We start from the raw sequence: 17248 nt of genomic DNA, 5'->3' as shown, positions 1-17248 counted from the left end.
CGCCACGTGTGGTGCCCAGGGTGCAGGGTTACCTTAGAGGGGCAGCCACTGGCCAGCCGCTGCAGGTGCTCGGAGGTGTGGCTGCAGGAGAGCAGGTCGGAGCAGCAGGCCGAGCGGCCCAGCCTCTTCATCAGAGACGAGATGAAGCTGCAGCCACAGCCACACATTGACTTGCTCATCAGGAAAGAGACAGGCTGAAAAAAGTGCCCCAGAACAAGGGAGGCCGAGAACAAGCAAGGAATCGCGAAGAAGAGAAGTAGGGCTCAAAGTCACGCTCCCAGGGACGTGTTCTGGTGTGGCTTCTTCCTGTGTGCTAACATTTGGCGGACTTCCTGTAATGTCCAAAGTTAGGGGGTCCTCCAGACACCTGATGCCCCCCCAGCGCAGGATGCCCAGCCTCGTCCTGTCTGCAGCTGCACCCGCTCTCTCTCTCTCTCCGCTGGAGTGAACACACTGGGCTCGTCCAGAGCAGACCGGGAGCACGCTGTGCTCACAGACAGCCACCCTCCCCTTCCTGCTCACCTCCCTCCACCTCTGCTTTCAGTGACTGCTGATACGGATGCTCTCTCCATTCTCTGTGATTCACTTCCTCTCCTCTCTTCCCTTCGCTTCCCTCTCCCTCCCTCAGCAGCAACAGGAGCACAGCTCTGCTCTCATGCCTCCTCTCCAAGCTCCTCCCCGTGGCCTGATGGCAGTGGTCCACGGCCGGCTGCTGTTAGCCACATCGGAGCACCGCTGCTGCCCGCTGCTCACCACCCGTAACACTCCGTGAACACGTCTCCCTTAATCTATTTCACGGACACACATGACACACACTCCTTTAAAATAAAAAACGCTTTAAAAAAGAAAAAGAAAAAGAAGCTTGCCACTGGCAATTCAGCATCCATCTCTGGCTCATCCTCAACTGCACACACATGGATCCACCCACCCACCCACACACACACACACACACACACACACACACACACACACACACTCTTTTCCTCACTACATCAGTCTGACAGCAGAGGTCCACAGCTCGACAGGTACAAATTCACACTGCTGACGACGTAGCCTCGGGAATGACAGCAAGTCAGGGGTACTGCATGTATGTGCGCGCAAGACTGATGATGGAGCAACATCATTTATTATCCCACACTGCAAATGTGTGAACCATCAATTTATATCAAATAAGATGAAAATCAAAACATGCCAGATGAAATTGCTTTACCACAGTCTAGTGTATTGTCACCTCAGACTGATTTTCACTCTGCTTAAAGACGGTTCCAACACACAATCCATTAAATCGTTGATGGGAGTTTCTCAAATTCTCCACACTAGCAATAAAACCTCGAGAGCTAGTTCACAGATTGGCACAGACACAGTGAGAAGTGATCCAGAATCGGTCTGATAAAAAAAGGGGGCTTCTCCTTAGCCCTTCCAAAGCAGTTCACTCACGCTTCTGTGTACCTTATCGCTACTGCTTCAACTGATTAGCTGCTGATGAAGCCTCTGGAAATGCCAGCCAGACACTGTGCCAATCCGCATGCATATCAAAATCAGCATGTCGATGAAAGCTGGTGATGGGGAGCGAGACGGAGCTCAGGCAGCTCTGGTGAGAGGTGAGAGGTGAGAGGGGAGATGAGGACAGGCCTCGCAACAGGGATCCATCCACACTGGAGAAACAGGGGTATGGTGGACTTCAGACAAGTTTCTAGCGGCAAGTGGACTTTTATATAGTTAAGTGGTGAGGCAGGAACTTGGGGTTTTGAAAAAAAACTCCCAAGATTACGATCTACACTCCATTACCGAAACAGGATGAGATGAACTGTTCTGCAGGGTCTATCCACCCACACACACACCCCCACACACGCAAACACACACACTCTCCCTGCTCAGTATTCATCTGGTCAGGTACACTCAGCCAAGCGTCACGCACAGACAGGCTGGAAATCGACTGCAGTTAGCGTGAGTGGGAGAGAGGGAGAGAGAGAGAGAGAGAGAGAGAGAGAGAGAGAGAGAGAGAGAGAGAGAGAGAGAGAGAGAGAGAGAGAGAGAGGCCAAGACCGGCTCCGCAGGCAAGGTAAGGCAATTTACCCAAACACTGACCTCAACAGAGGAAAATCCCACAGATAGGCCAGAGACTGGAAGAGACGTATAGAGAAGAGACTTTCTGTCTGCCAGCTCATCAGCATTCTGCCCGAGCGAGGAGAGGGAGACGGAGTGAGCAACAGAGAGAAAGAGACAGAAAGGAGAGAAAATAGTGGATGGGTGTGAAATGAACCATGGAAAAAAGTTAGCCTGTTGGAGGAGTGGTGCATGCGACCAACACTCCACTAAACAGAAACGACAACCCTGCATGGTCATTTAATAAGCTGGAATTCTATTCTAAGCCCTTTCACTTCAAACAGAAGTGGAGTTCCCAAGCCCAAACCAGAAGAGACAGAACATCAACTGGAAGCAAATTGGGTGAGCTAGCATTTGAAATGCTATAAAGAACACTTAACCAAGCCCTCCTGACAGAGGTTCTAAAGAACAACTAAAGGAAAAAAGCGCAGGATATTAAAAATGTGTACTCTTAACCCACTGCCATAGAAAGCAGTCCTGTGTCTTTGGAGATCAGGCCTGCAGCGAGCAGGGAGAAGTGAAAGAAATGGCACCCACGATGACCGGGAGCACAGCAGAGAGAAACGGTCACGCTGGAAATCCTCGGCAACAATCGGAGCCAAATCCTTCCTTATCCAGAAATCACAGATCACAGCAGTAGAGGGAGCATGGTGAGCTCAGACTCAGAGGCAGGGTGCCATATCAGACAGCGATTCAAATCAGAGCTGCTTCAGTCCACACTCTCTTCCCCTTTCATCTACTCATCGTAAAAGAGAGAGAAGACAATAGAGTGTGTTAAGCAGAACTAATTATACACAGCCTTTGTTCCCGGTGATTCTTACTACCATTTCTATAATCCAGGGCCCCAATTACAGATTTTCAAGAAAAGTGCAACTATAGTCTCATAAAGAGATAACTGACCCTTGTAGCAAGGATCAGAGGTCATAAGTTAAATTTAAAATGCAGACAGGAAAGATTAACGGAAGTCTCGCTCGTGCTACAGTATAAGCTAAGCAACAAGCCAGCATCCAACTCTTAAGAAGCTTAAATATTTCCAGCCCAGTCAAATTTGAAAATGGCAATTTCCTCTCAATCAGACGGCAGCCTACAAGTGTTCTAAGCATCTGAATGACACCCTCCTTTGGAGGTTTTGTGAGAGACAGTCGCAGAATCAAAACTGACTGAAGTGTCACCCAGTTGTCAAAATATAATGAGGTGTAAAGAGCTCATGTCTTGAGCTTTGTAATTTGCATAGCAAGCAACTGAAACATTCACCTTCAAATGGGTCTGTCCGAAACGGAGGGCAGCTGCCAGCTGCCTCCAACTGTCTAAAGTTTCTATTTTTTATTTTGCTGTTATCATTACAGTTATCGTTCTGTAAGGATACATGTACACTGTATTCAAAATTCAGAAAAAACAAAGGGTCTTATAATTTATACAAATTGTGTATATTTTATACAAAATATTCAATGCCACCATTGTTGCCTTCAAAACAGAAAAATCCTTATACTGGTTTTATAAGACATTATGAACATAAAGCTTATCTGCAGGTCTGTTATACCCCAAACTAATGTCTCAGTATGACTAAATTGGAAATGGTCTGTGCTCTTCTATTCTTATAAACATCTGCACCACATCTTTTTATCCTTTGAGAAACAATTGTATTATTTCTCAACAAGTGTACTTTTTATCAACCAACTTGACAAAAAAAATAATGTTAGGGCAACATTTATATAGCGTCTTTCACAAAGCAAAGGGCACTTTGCACAAAGCATCAAAACTCCACTATGAGGGCAGAAATCCACCTCATCAAATCTACATAAACCAGAAAAAGCCTCATGTACTGTACTCTCCGAGGCTGGGTGATGAGCACACAACCAAGAAGGCATCATGCCTTGTGACTGCACCTTTTTTGACTCCAAGACGCACGCACGCACGCACGCACGCACGCACGCACGCACAGAGAATGGAATTAGATGGATTAGAGCATTCTAGAGCATTGCTGCTCTTTCCTGCAGAGGTAATGAGAGCCTGGGTGAAAGGGCGGTACATTCATTATTTATGAATGATGCTTTTCACAATGTCAACTCAGCTCCCCACTTCACAATCGACCAAGAGCCATAAAAAGGCTCAGTGTAGAAATGTGCATTATCCCACAGGCAGAACATGTGACTGGGCTGGCCTGATGACCAGGAAGAGAAAGATGAGAAGGGGAAGACAAAAAGAGCCCAGGTAAGAGGTCAAAGAGGTCAATGACCATCAACGTAATATTTCCTTGCAGGGACAGCAGTATCCTGTGAACAAGTTTGGACACTGGACAGTAATGATAAAAGCAAACTAGCAAGCCAACTGATCAATTTTGCCTGCAGACGATAAAATGCTGGGGCAGCCGTGGCCTACTGGTTAGCGATTCGGTCTTGTAACCGGAGGGTTGCCGGTTCGAACCCCGACCAGTAGGCACGGCTGAAGTGCCCTTGAGCAAGGCACCTAACCCCTCACTGCTCCCCGAGTTGCTGTTGTTGCTGCTCACTGCGCCGGGATTAGTGTGTGTTCACTGTGTGCTGAGTGTGTTTCACTCATTCACGGATTGGGATAAATGCAGAGATCAAATTTCCCTCACGGGATCAAAAGAGTATATATACTTATACTTAAATCTGCTCTTTGCACAAAACTTTGGTAGATAATAAACAGTCAATGCAGCCATCAGTGATCAGTTATGACAGATTCAAAATCTCCTTCACATAGACCATCTGAATGAATCTGAAGATACAACATGCATTCCTTTAGTAGGCCCCATTGTGTAGTTTTTAAACAAAGGCAGATTGTTAACAGATTCACAGGAATCTTGAAAAGGTTTAGGCCCTCACTTAATTAACCCAGCATGGTTTTACAATGATAACAACGCTTCATGTGACTATCTAAAATGTATAGCAGGTTGCAAGATTTTAAAACCCAATTTTATTGACGTCCTGTGTCCATATTTAGGATGTGGTGCAAGATCCTTGCTCTAATTAATAAAAGCTGTGTTTGCATATTTTCTGCACTCCTTTACGGTTCTACAGGTTAACTATTGGGTCAAACAAACTAAGGAGACCATCTCGTGTTTCGAGGCACCTCGTCAGTTCAACAGAGAGTATATTTGTGCATTCCAAGAAGTGCTGAGAGGAAATAACCAAAAGGTGGCAGCCTCCCAAACTCAGCCCATTGTTACACCCCGAGTCTTGTTTCACACAGCGGCCATTGTTGCGTCCCAGGCCTGGGCTGCGTTATCGCTGTGCTGTGATCCGGATTGTGTGAGTTCCAAAATCCCACGTCACGTGCCCTCATCACTCTACTGGAGGTGAGGACGGAGCGCAGCTGGGGAAATTTGCCTCCTGTGAGATAATAAAGCTTTTCTCATTCTTTCATCTGCTTGCAAGACTGCACCCCATGTTCTGGGATGATTGCTACAATGTACGTCATGTAACACTGTTGGAATTCTAAACAAGAGAAATGACACAGGCAATGTTGTTTTTCTGAATTAGGACAACTCCACTAAAAAAGCTTGTCCTAACCACAACAAACAGCAGTGAGATCAGAGGTTCTGCACCGTCCAGCTGCATGGTAATACACTCGCACTGCCAGCGTTTTATGAATGGAGGACTTCAGAAAGGGTCTGACTGAGAGGCTGGCGTGGTCAGAGGCTTCTACCAAAGCCATATGGAGCTGGGAGTAGAATGGGTTCATTAGCCCTGGCTTACTCTTTAGCCAGGCAGAGAACTCCCTCACCAGATTGGCAGCCTAGGAAGAAAACTCCCCCCTCCAGATGCTCCAGCCGAGCAGCTCTTAAGAGCAGAGTGCACATCTGTAAGGCCTGATGCTCTCACATCGCTAAGGAACTGAGGGTCCCAAAACCAAGCAACATTTCAAGCCACATCTCAAAAGTTTTGAGACCTGACCTCAGAGCAGTGATTCAACGCTATGTACTGTACCAAAATACCAAATGCACCAAGCAGACAGCTAGCTGGGAAACTGCTGAACCACAGACAAAGTGAAATCCTAATTCAGTCAGAGTGTTCTATTACTCGCATCATTCACTACAATGAATGTGGGTGTAAACTCCCTGTGAATCGTTAGATCTTGCCACCACCAATTAACAAAGATAAAAGAGAATTTCTTTGCAGATCATTAGTCAGCCTTATGAAATATTTGTCTCCCCAATCTCATTCCATGCATCCACTGGCCGGTTAAGTCCCCCCCCCACCCCACACACACAGGCACAGACACAGCAACTCAGAGCAGACACTGATGCTGCAAAGTAGGACTTGCACTTAAGAAAACAGCATCATATTTAGATCAGCAGACCAGTATTTAAAATGTTTAAGGACACCATAATGTTTAAGGACACCATAAATTAGAGTCAGATTCAAACACAGTATGTTATGAGTAAGGGTAGAGTGCTCTGCCTTCACTGATCAACATTCTGGGACATCAATTCTCAGCAATCCAGAGCCCCCTCTAGTGGTCATGGAGAAGAGGTCAATATACTACATTTGAGGAATATTCCACACGTTATAGGACATTAGGTTTGGCATAATGGCAAAACAGCAAACTAAAGTATGAGTGAAAATGCATTTATTTGAGGAAAACAACGCTGCCGATTGTACATTTAAAAACAAGTGAAAAAAAGGGTATGCCCAAAGTAATTCTAAGTGCTGGACCCAGAATGGCACGATAAAGGCCTGTGTCCTGGTGACGATAAAGGCCTGTGTCCTGGTGACGATAAAGGCCTGTGTCCTGGTGACGATAAAGGCCTGTGTCCTGGTGACATTAAGAGTCACTCCACAGCAAAAACAGGGTGGGATTGGAACTACTGTACTGGCCACTTCCTGTTTTTAAAGAGTGCTTCCGAAGCATGAATGAACAGACTCGGAAAAACACACACCAGCACTCACTTTCATTCAATGGGTGAAAAGACCACCACACCCTTTTCACACTCACACACACCACGGATAACAAAATACCAGACCAGATAACTCCAAACAGGAGGTGCAGATAGGGGGAGCAGGAAGAAGTTTGAATAGCAAGAGCGAGAACTAGGGAGGAACAGAGACAGAGAACGAGAGAGAGATGGAGAGAGAGATAAAGAGGGAGGAAGCACATGAAAGGGTATGAATGAGAGGGCGTCTAGTTGAATGCTTCCAGCAGTGCATTTGACACCAGCTAGAACACAGAAGGGTGGTGGCCTTTAGATGTGTGCTGGTGGCACATGGGCTGGGGTAAAGGCCTATTCACACCAAGAATGATAACGATAACTATAACCACAACGATAAAAGCTTTCACACTGAGCAACGATAAACAAAGTCTGTCCTTGTGTTAATGAATGTGACGGTTAAAATTCCATGGGTTCTGATTGGCTATTAGCTTTTTATCGTTCTGAAAATCGTAATCCCCAACAAGATCGTTCTTCATGTCGTTATCGTTATAGTTTATGTGTTAGGAAATCCAGCAAAACAGATGCCAAATCCACAATCTCCTGAATACATGATATTGCACCACATTAGATCCCATTCACTCTGATATACTCCTTATGTCTCTCACACACACACACACACACACACACACACACACACACACACACACACACACACACACACACACACACACACACACACAGGTCTCATGTGCTGGAGGACAAGCTAATTAAAATGAGCATATCCACAGACCACAGAGGAAGAGAGAGAAGGCAAACATGTGATCAGTAACAAAGAGAGGAGTAATGTGGGAGGCAAAAGCGAGGGAGAGAAAGACAAAGGGCTGAAACAATGGGCAGGCAGCAGGAGCGTTGATAAGGGGGACTCAGAGCAGCGTGCAGACACCTCCACTGGAGCTCAGAGAGAGGGGATGCAGAAGCCCTCCCCTGGGCTAGGGGCTCCGTCAGGAGTGGCAATGTATCAACTCAATCAAGCCTCATCTCCCGTATGTGGTCTGTCACTTGCGTGGAAAAGGCACGGCAGAATCAGAAGGCAAATGCAGTGAAATGCAAAAATGTGCAACAGTTTGATAAGTCCGACTACTGTTATCATTTCGACATGCAGGGTATGAGCATAAGCAATGGAAGTTCATATAGCACACTGTATATTTCATGCATGCAGCAGGCATTCAAGATAAAAAAATCTGCCATGTGGAGGTTTGTTAAAGCAAGCTAGCTAACAACCAAAAGACTTGGCTTGCAAAAAAAAAAATACACCAGCCTAAAGAACTAAAGAACACCTACGGTACAAACAAATCATTTAGAATTGTTTGAAATAAGAGTGAAACATCTTGTAGCAACCACATTGCTCTATCCGAGTCTGTGTGCGTATGAATCTGAAGAGCACCACAGGCTTGTTGGGCTGCTGCTCCTCTGGGAAGAGCAGACTCTAGCTCTGTGGTCAACATGAAAAACAGCCAGAGGCAGCCACACACCCGTAACAGCACACACACACACACACACCACAGACCACACTGGAGAATATGGATCTTGACGCACGCACATACAAATGCACACAAAAAAAGACAGGACACATGCACATAGATCACACATATCTCTCATTCTCTCCTGAATCCACACTCTCTGCATACTGCACAGCCAGCCAAAAACATAAAGCACAATTCATCACCCAGACAGATACAGCACATTAAAAAGCTAGACTGGCCTTGCACAAGTAGGCTACAATCCCCCTCTCTCACACACACACACACAATTAAGATTAAACCCACACACACACACAAACCTTCTCTTCCTTGCACACACTCAAATAATAAATGAACAGTGATCACCAGTTCCATGCTCGCCTTCCCCCGCGCTCAAGGACGGATGAGTTCCTCTGGCCGCTCTCCTCCCTCGCTCATGCCGAATTAGCCGAGCCCCTTTCCCAGCCGCCGCACTTCAGACGGACCTGTTAAGCTCATGCACATCTGTCTCTGTCCGAGTCTTGAAGGAAGCACACACTGTGCATTCCCATCACTGGACATTCGGCCTTTTGTATTATTCATATCTGGAGTTCATCTGGGGGGGGGGGGGGGGGGGGGTGTTTCGCTAGACAGTGCAGCGAGTCCCTTGTTAATGCAAGCAATATAAACAGGGGGCCTGACTGATAGGAGGGCATCCCTTTAAAAATTAATCAATGGCGAAGAAGCCACCTCCACACCAGATCACTGTAATTCACAAAAGCGTGGCGCCATGAATTATTCAAGGAGCAGAGCTGCCGTCTGTACACACAGAGAATTCCCCAAAGTGCATGGCTGATGTGCACACACACACACACACACATATGCATACTACAGATATGGCCATAGCAGCCACCCCCTCTCTTCACCCCTCTTGTTTTCACACACATGCACACGGCAGGCAGAATCTGTTCCTCATGAGTGAAACAGAGCTTACGTTCACACAAAGGTAGAACGAAAATAAAAGGAGATTGTCCTCCGCTAAGCGCCACACTTAATCTCACTCATAAACACACACAGGATTGTAAGCAGTTTTACCCAAATACAGTGTATGTGTTCAGTCTCCTAAATATTTCAGATGAAATCCACAGCAGGAACACACTGCAGGCAGATTCTGGCTATTCTGAGCCAGGTGACAATCCACGTACCTCAGCCACTCTCGCACACACACAAACACACACACACACACACAACACATTCACTTCTTAATCCAGCAGGATCCACGTCAGGTGTCACTCACTCACTCACTCACACACACACACACACGAGAGGGGCACCCATCCACTGCACTCCATCCTCTGATCTGAAGCTGGTGGGGGAGAGGGTAGGGCTGCACGATTATGGCCAAAATGATAATCACGATTATTTTGATCAATATTGAGATCATGATTATTTATTTTCCCCAAACTTATTGGACTTGCTATCTGGCTCATCCAAATTCTTCCCTTCACATTTACTCCCCTAAATTACTGCAAATATAGACTTGACTGCGACTTCCAAACTTCCAAACAAATTTTTTGTGCATGCTACTTGCTACTGTTAATATTTGGGGAAACGTTAACGGCCCACCGGGAATCTTCCCAACGCTCCCCATTAGCCAGTTAAGCTCTGCTTCTTGTTCCTGAGTTTAATCGCTTAGTCCAGGGGTTTCCAATTTTTTGGACTCAAGGACCACATTGGGTTTTGAAAATTGGCCGACGGGCCACACACTAATAATAATAATAATAATAATAATAATAATAATAACAACATTTTGTATTATTTAAATGACAACTTAATTTCTTAAGAAATACTGTTAATTTGATGCTGTTTAAATCATTTATAAATGGTGCACTGTCGCTTTAAGACTCTTTGCTATGGCTAGTGCTGTGCCCTCTTACAGTTTATAATGGTCAGTAGTGGGAACTACTGTTGCCATCGCTCTCTCTCCCTCTCGTGCACTCAAATACGTTCCCAAATGGAGTAGCATAATATTGTTAGATCTGCTGCTATGGAGATACTATCTATCTTGATGTAACAAGCTGTTTTGACATTGACATTGTAAACGTTGTCTAAGAAGAGTGTAAAGCAGTTTGCAGTAGCCTAAAGTTGACCACAACGTCGTCTATCGCTGGAAAGAAATAGCGAGCAGCCTATGATAAACTAATAAATGCTCGGCGGGCCGGATTAAAGTGCGTGGCGGGCCGCAGTTTGGCCCCCTCTGGTTTAGTCATTCGTTGATATGTAAACCACTGACGTGTAGGCTACATTTTCATTATTGTTCACTCGTTTTGCGTAGGCTGTCTTGAAACGCATATGCATTGTAGGTTGCACATGTAGCTTATAAAATACATGAATAAATTCACGGATCCCGTTGTTAGCTCAACTCTTATTATAGGCTAATGTATATCGGAGGAAGCAAACAAGGACTAAAAGTTAACGTGATAAAAAAGGCATGTGTGGTTTACGTCATGTGATGTGTTTCACGTAGGTATGAGTTGAGAGCCCTGCTTTGCTTATGTTTTTGGTTAACTTCACTTGCCTGAAATTCGAAATATTTTCGATCAACGGATGATCCGTTTTATTTCGGGGGACAAGCTCTTGGCCTTCTGCTGCGCCACACATACCACACATTTGATTTTTGATCGTCGTTTTTTTGTATAATCTAACTAGCCTACTAATAGTTAACATAATGCTATTAGTCCACAGTGCATCCAAACTGAGCAGTGCATCAGGCTGAGCAGTGCAGGGAACAGCTGTCATTGGTAGGCTGCATGCAGGCACATGGTCAGTTTAAGCGCTTGATTTGTTTTGTAGCAGAGCGTTCTATGGGTTGCCAGGTTGGTTCTATGGATAGAGCACGCATTTTTAATATCCTCGATCACACAAATTTGATCGTGGGAAGCCAAAATCGTGATCGTGATTAAAATTCGATTAATTGTGCAGCCCTAGGAGAGGGGCAGACCAGGAGAAGTGAGCGCTGACTTCCAGGCCTCTACACCCAGTGCAGAGGCAGAGGCAGAACCACGGTTCCTCTGGTACCTCACGGTTCTCGCCGTTCTCTCTGCTCAGCCTCCACTGGTCCCCAAAACAGAGTTCCAGGCCCCTGGCTCTCCAGCAGGGGTTTTATAGATGTATAGCTCCACAGAGGGGAGAAGGCTGAGCCGCTCGGAAATACACACAGATTAGATAATTGTGGTTTAACAGGCACAGAAAGAAAGGAGGGGAAAAAGGGAGTCCTTCCTGTCTCACAACAGACAATGGGATTGCCATGTCAGACAACATGCCCGTGTGCTGCAAATGCCCCCAGCACATAAACTGCAAAGCTATTCCCCACCAGTGTTGGGCAAGTTACTGAAAATTAGTAATTAGTTACAGTTACTAGTTACTTCTTTCAAAAGTAATTCAATTACGTTACCAATTACTGTATATCAAAAGTAATTAGTTACTAGAGAAAGTAACTTTTGAGTTACTTTTAAGTCTGCTTTTAAAATGTCAATATGAACAGTACTGAACAGTCACACACACAATAAACCTAATTTTTTGACCTATTTATTGTAGTTTCAATGGGCCTTCAAATCAATAGCCTTGTGCATGAGTTCTCAAACTTTTTCCGACCACAAAACATTCTACAATGCATGAAGGCCTCCCTGACCTTGTTTTGCGCCACCCTCACCATCTAGGTGGTTTGATAGATATGTACAGTACACTGCCTACTGCTTTCCTACTACTCGCCTTCTGCAATATAGTAATAAGTTATTATTATCATTATTATTGCAATCCTTCTGTAGGCTACATGGAATTCGTTCAATGGGAAGTAATGTGAAACAATGTTAAATGGCCTATTTTCAAAGCAGTTATTGTCTGCTCACACACACATAACCTTAGGTTATCCTCATCCTGCTTTGAACACAGTTGTATTATATAGCATTTTAAGCACCACCAGTTTGGGAAAAGCCTGCGCTGCACAAGTGCTGACCTACCGAAATAAGTTCTAATGCATCCGAGATTTTGGAATTGTCGCGCACTATGCAGAAGGTTACTCTTCAGCTGATAAGGTGTTCCAGAGAGAAGTTGCATGTTCCGTCGCAGACAAATGAATCCATAACACCATGGACGTCAATTCCGATGTAAACATATAGCCTACTGTGCAAATAACTCAAGTCGCTACGTACGGTAGGCTATTTGGAGGTTTCTTTATCTGGTAAGTGAAATCTGCATTTTCCTCTCGAGTTAAACGTGTGCTTGCTTGTGCCAAGGCTATATATAGGCTACCGTAGCCTATTGGTGTTGTGGCGTGGCTATGTTGTAAGAATGAGAAATTGATATAACGAGGCTTTTGCGCAATAGGCGAAAAACAACAATGCGCTTTTACTGTAGTGGAGCTTATGAGATGGAAACGAAAGGGAAAAGGCTTTTAAGATGCCCATTTAAATTGGTAATGCACTCTTGTGTGTTTTAGCATAAATCCGAAATAAGGAGGAATGTGAGGAGGCTCCTATTAACTGTAAAGAATGCATCTGCAATCTAAACATGAAACACAATCGCTGGAAACACAGCTAAGGTCGGGAGACAAAGCAGCAAATGTGCATCTTGTCTGCAGTCGTTCATTCAAGATCAACAGAGTAACGCAAGTAACGAACTCTTTGAAATTTCAGTAATTGGGGTGGGGTGGGGTGGGGGTTACCAGTACCAGTGGGCTGGTGATAAATCTCCTAATTAAAAGGGGAAAGCTTCATTGAGCATCAGCACCACTCAACAAGCCCAGTGGTTGGGATCTGTCTGCTGTGGTGCGGTGCGGTATGGTGCACGGTGATGGAGTAAAGAAAAGGGGAGCCAGTCGAGTACTCACGAGTCTATCGGTCCCCCTCAGGGCACTGCTGCTCCTCTACTGGTGAATTCCACGGCTGTTGCAGTCTGGGCACTGGGGAAGAGACAGGGCACAGAGAGGAGAAAGAGAAAGAGAGAGAGAGAGAGAGAGAGAGAGAGAGAGAGAGACTTTTGACTTTTAAAACCCCTTTTATTGAACCATTGCATGGATCAAAAAACACCTTAAAACACTATAGTATAGCCCCCCCCCAACCCCCCAGTCCCCATGGCATCACCACATAAATGCCAAGGCCCCATCAATAATGGAGACCAGACCCTTGTCAGTACACCATTTCTGTGAGAAAGGAGCCACACTGTCTGAAACTTTAAAGAAAGCATATTCAACCCTAACCCTTGATTCCACCAAATCTTTAAACCTGTCCACAAGGTTGCCCTCCTCCTCCAACCGATTACCCTTCCATATTGCCAGTTTTGCTTGGCCAATCAGAGAGAGAGAGAGAGAGAGAGAGAGAGAGAGAGAGAGAGAGAGAGAGAGAGAGAGAGAGAGAGAGAGAAAGAGAAAGAGAAAGAGAGAGAGAGAGAGAGAGAGAGAGAGAGAGCGTTCCAACTGGCTGCGTTGTGAATGAAACCTCGAGTCGAGCACTATGCATGTTACAGACTCGAAGTCGTCAATAAAGCCGGACTTGCTTACTCATGTATAGTCAGAATAGTCAGAGAGAGAGAGAGAGAGAGAGAGAGAGAGAGAGAGAGAGAGAGAGAGAGAGAGAGAGAGGGAGAGGGAGAGGGAGAGGGAGAGGGAGAGAGAGTGCATGTGCCAGACAATCGTGAGCGGTCATTGGAGAGCAAACATGCCAAGGGGCCATCTGGAGGATGAGATGTGCTAAGATAGAGATGCGTGTGAAAGGAATGTATGTGTGTGTTTGTAAGTAAGTAAGTTGCAGTCTTCCAGTGAGACAATAATGCTGGCGAGAAGAGGCTTTATGAGAGCAGCTGAGCTGGGGGCACTGAGCACATGTTGAATGCGTGCAAACACAACACACTGATGTGATCAGAGTTTCACTGATTCTTTTCCTCCATTCCTCCAACTTCAAGTCATTTCATTCACCTTCGGTCCCAGCTCACTGGGCCCCTGGGACTCTCCATTCTCCTTCACAGAGACCACCACACGCACACGCGCACACGCGCACACAGACACACACACACACACACACACTTTGGGGTGGTAATTACGGGAGCCTGAGGCACTTCCTCTCTTCACACACACTCAATGTGATCATTCTGCCTTCTCAGTTCTCTTCCGCCTCTGATGCTTCAACTGAGCCCAAACAGATGATAACCATCACAGCACTGTCAAAACAGCCGCAGCCAACCAGCCCCATATGCTGGCCAGAGACAACATGTGGCCCATTAGTTTTAAATTGAAATGTTTGAGAACATCCGTTCTAGCATTCCCAGATAGCGGAATCCTACCAATCCCAGGCAATGTACACACCATCAGCCGGCTAGTATAGTAAATAGTTACAGTCCAAATAGGCTTCAGATTCATGTAAAGCTGAGACTGTTTAAGCTCTTAATTGCCGTTTCCAAGACCTATTAAACCATCACGACTACATTCTTAATGTGGTGTGAGGCCATGGATCACTATTCATAATATGAACAGGCCAGGAAGCCAGCAGCATCAGATGTGACAATTAGCACATACGGCAATGTGACGAAATACCTCATGCAAGATAATGAGTTGACTGCAGCGGACTGATTCCTCACCGTTGGGAGCACCACTAATTAGGCTGGGGATATACTTGCTCCTTGATCAAGCGTTCCAACTGGCTGCGTTGTGAATGAAACCTCGACTCGAGCACTATGCATGTTACATCGTCAATAAAGCCGGACTTGCTTACTCATGTATAGTCACATACTGCACCTATACTACCACTATTTTGAATCTCGCTAACGGGTTGCATTCATTTTTGAGAGCGTGCAAAGCCGGACACAAGATATGCGGCGCAGCCATGATGCACGTATGTTGTTAAAAGCAAGTATATCCCCGGCCTTAGCAGACTAGTCTGAAAACGGGCCTGTGTAGTCACGGTGACAGATCATTGAGCCTTTTAGTCGTCTTCCTTTCCAGTGTCTGGTTCACATCGTAAACACTGGTGGGATTTCCTATCCACAAACAGGTCCAACAAATGGATGTGCCAGCAGTTTATAACCACTTTGGCAATCCTCACTGTGCCAGTTCAGCCCCAGTGAGAGAGTAGCCTGCACCAGCAGTGAGAGCGGACTTGGGTTCTGTCTCTCCTCTCCCGAGTGATGCAAGCCTGATGTGCTTCAGCTTTTTGCAGAGAGACTGAGTACACCACATCACATCACCTCCTATAATGTGTAGCATGCAGCCTCAGCTCTGAATCACAGATCCAAATGTTTAAGAGCTCAGACGTGGGTTTGCCCACCAGGAATGCCCCCCCCCCCCCTTCCTCAACCTTGGGAAATGGTAAAAGTGTAGAGAAAAACAAAACCTGTCTGTGATGGATGCTCTTGTCAAACCCTGAACACTCTCCGTAGTCCAAGCTCAGAAACGCTTCTTTAAAGATGCTTTTTTCAGAGAGAGGGGGTGCAGACAAGGACTACTTTCCCTCCTCAGGTCCTCTCAGCCCTCCCCTGAGACCTCAAGACAATGACATGACATGACAAAGAAAAGTCTTGCTGCCCTTGACAGCTAGTGTTTTACAGTACATCTGCATCTGCATCTTGTCTACCAGTACAAGTGGAACAAAAGGTACAGCAGAAAAAAATACTCGAGAACCCTCCGTCATGTAATGTAGAAGACTTGCAGCTGGAAGATGTCTGCAGACGTTTTAGAAACATGCAGAGAAAACAAGGAGGGAATGGAGCGCCTGCTGCGGCATCCACAGCCAAGCGGTGAGAGAACTGGGGGGCCCAGGGATGGGCAAAGAGGAAAGGGAGGCTTACTGGGAAGAAAAGAGGACAAAAACATCTTCCCCTTCATCCATCATACAGAAAGATACATTTGACCTCTAATGCTTTTCCCAGACGCAGTCGTATCATTAATCAAATTAATTTCCTCCACATCTGAAAACAACCATTAAAGTGTATGAGCAAGAATGACTGCATAACAGCAAGCCATGAAAACAATCTTCTGTAGGCCCAAAGAGTGTGAGAAATGTGACACTGGTCCATCTAGACAGATAAGCTTAGATCTCAGAAAAAGCAACTCCAAAGCAAACAGTGAGGATATCAATCATTTTTCCAGGAAATGTTGTTCTCCGCAGTCATAACAACAATTTCAGTGGCACAGTTTGGTCAGAGTTACGAGAGACAGATTTTCAACTAAGTCATTGTTGTGACTCGTCCCGGGCTGATTTAGAGTTGACTTCAGCATAATCAAATAGTGAAAATGAGACCCTTCAGGAGCACCATTAACTGTAATGGAATTAGGCTCATTGGAGGTGACGCACTTGTAAAACCAACGGGAAATGAGAGGAAATACCTAAACAATGTGTGTGTGAGTAAAATCAGCTTAGGCTCAATACTACCAATCCAGAGGGACTAGTAAAAACTACAGAAATCTCATTCCTTAAGCACAATACATCTCCATCACCAGCTCAAGAGTCTTACTCTGCCAGCCAAGTCTTCAGAATGAGACTTTGACCAGAACACAGCTCATTGCATTAGACAAACTCTACATCTGAGGGCTCAGATAAACTGAATCCTCTCCCTCAGGTTAAACACAGGGATATGGAGCCTATGGAGGGTTAACAAGGGGAAGAGAGGGTGACTATAATCATGGGGTAAGGAGACAGCAGAGTACAGGAACACAGTCATAAGCCACCTGAGCACTTTCACAAACACTAGGAGCACCAGG

The 17248-nt window shown here is 45.6% G+C and overlaps 1 protein-coding gene across 2 annotated transcripts in view; it reads right to left on the bottom strand.

Annotated features, from left to right (window-relative positions):
- The window catches only part of fbxw7 (F-box and WD repeat domain containing 7), a 127549-nt gene that overhangs the window by 86978 nt on the left and 23323 nt on the right, over positions 1 to 17248 (bottom strand). Inside the window, exon 2 of one of the 2 annotated variants that reach the window (XM_076294189.1) lies at positions 13388 to 13459. The exons of the other annotated variant lie outside the window; for it this stretch is intronic. The gene's annotated coding sequence lies outside the window, so the exon portion shown is untranslated. The remainder of the gene's footprint in view (positions 1 to 13387; positions 13460 to 17248) is intronic. 2 annotated transcript variants of the gene reach the window in all.

This window comes from Alosa pseudoharengus, unplaced genomic scaffold (genome assembly GCF_046254945.1).
Source record: "Alosa pseudoharengus isolate Yale_2024_CS ecotype anadromous, Long Island Sound unplaced genomic scaffold, YU_APseudo_1.1 YU_APseudo_1.1_scf_2, whole genome shotgun sequence".
In the NCBI taxonomy this organism is placed as follows: domain Eukaryota; kingdom Metazoa; phylum Chordata; class Actinopteri; order Clupeiformes; family Clupeidae; genus Alosa; species Alosa pseudoharengus.
Note: the sequence above shows the minus strand (reverse complement) of the source record. Positions and strands in the feature narration are given on the sequence as shown.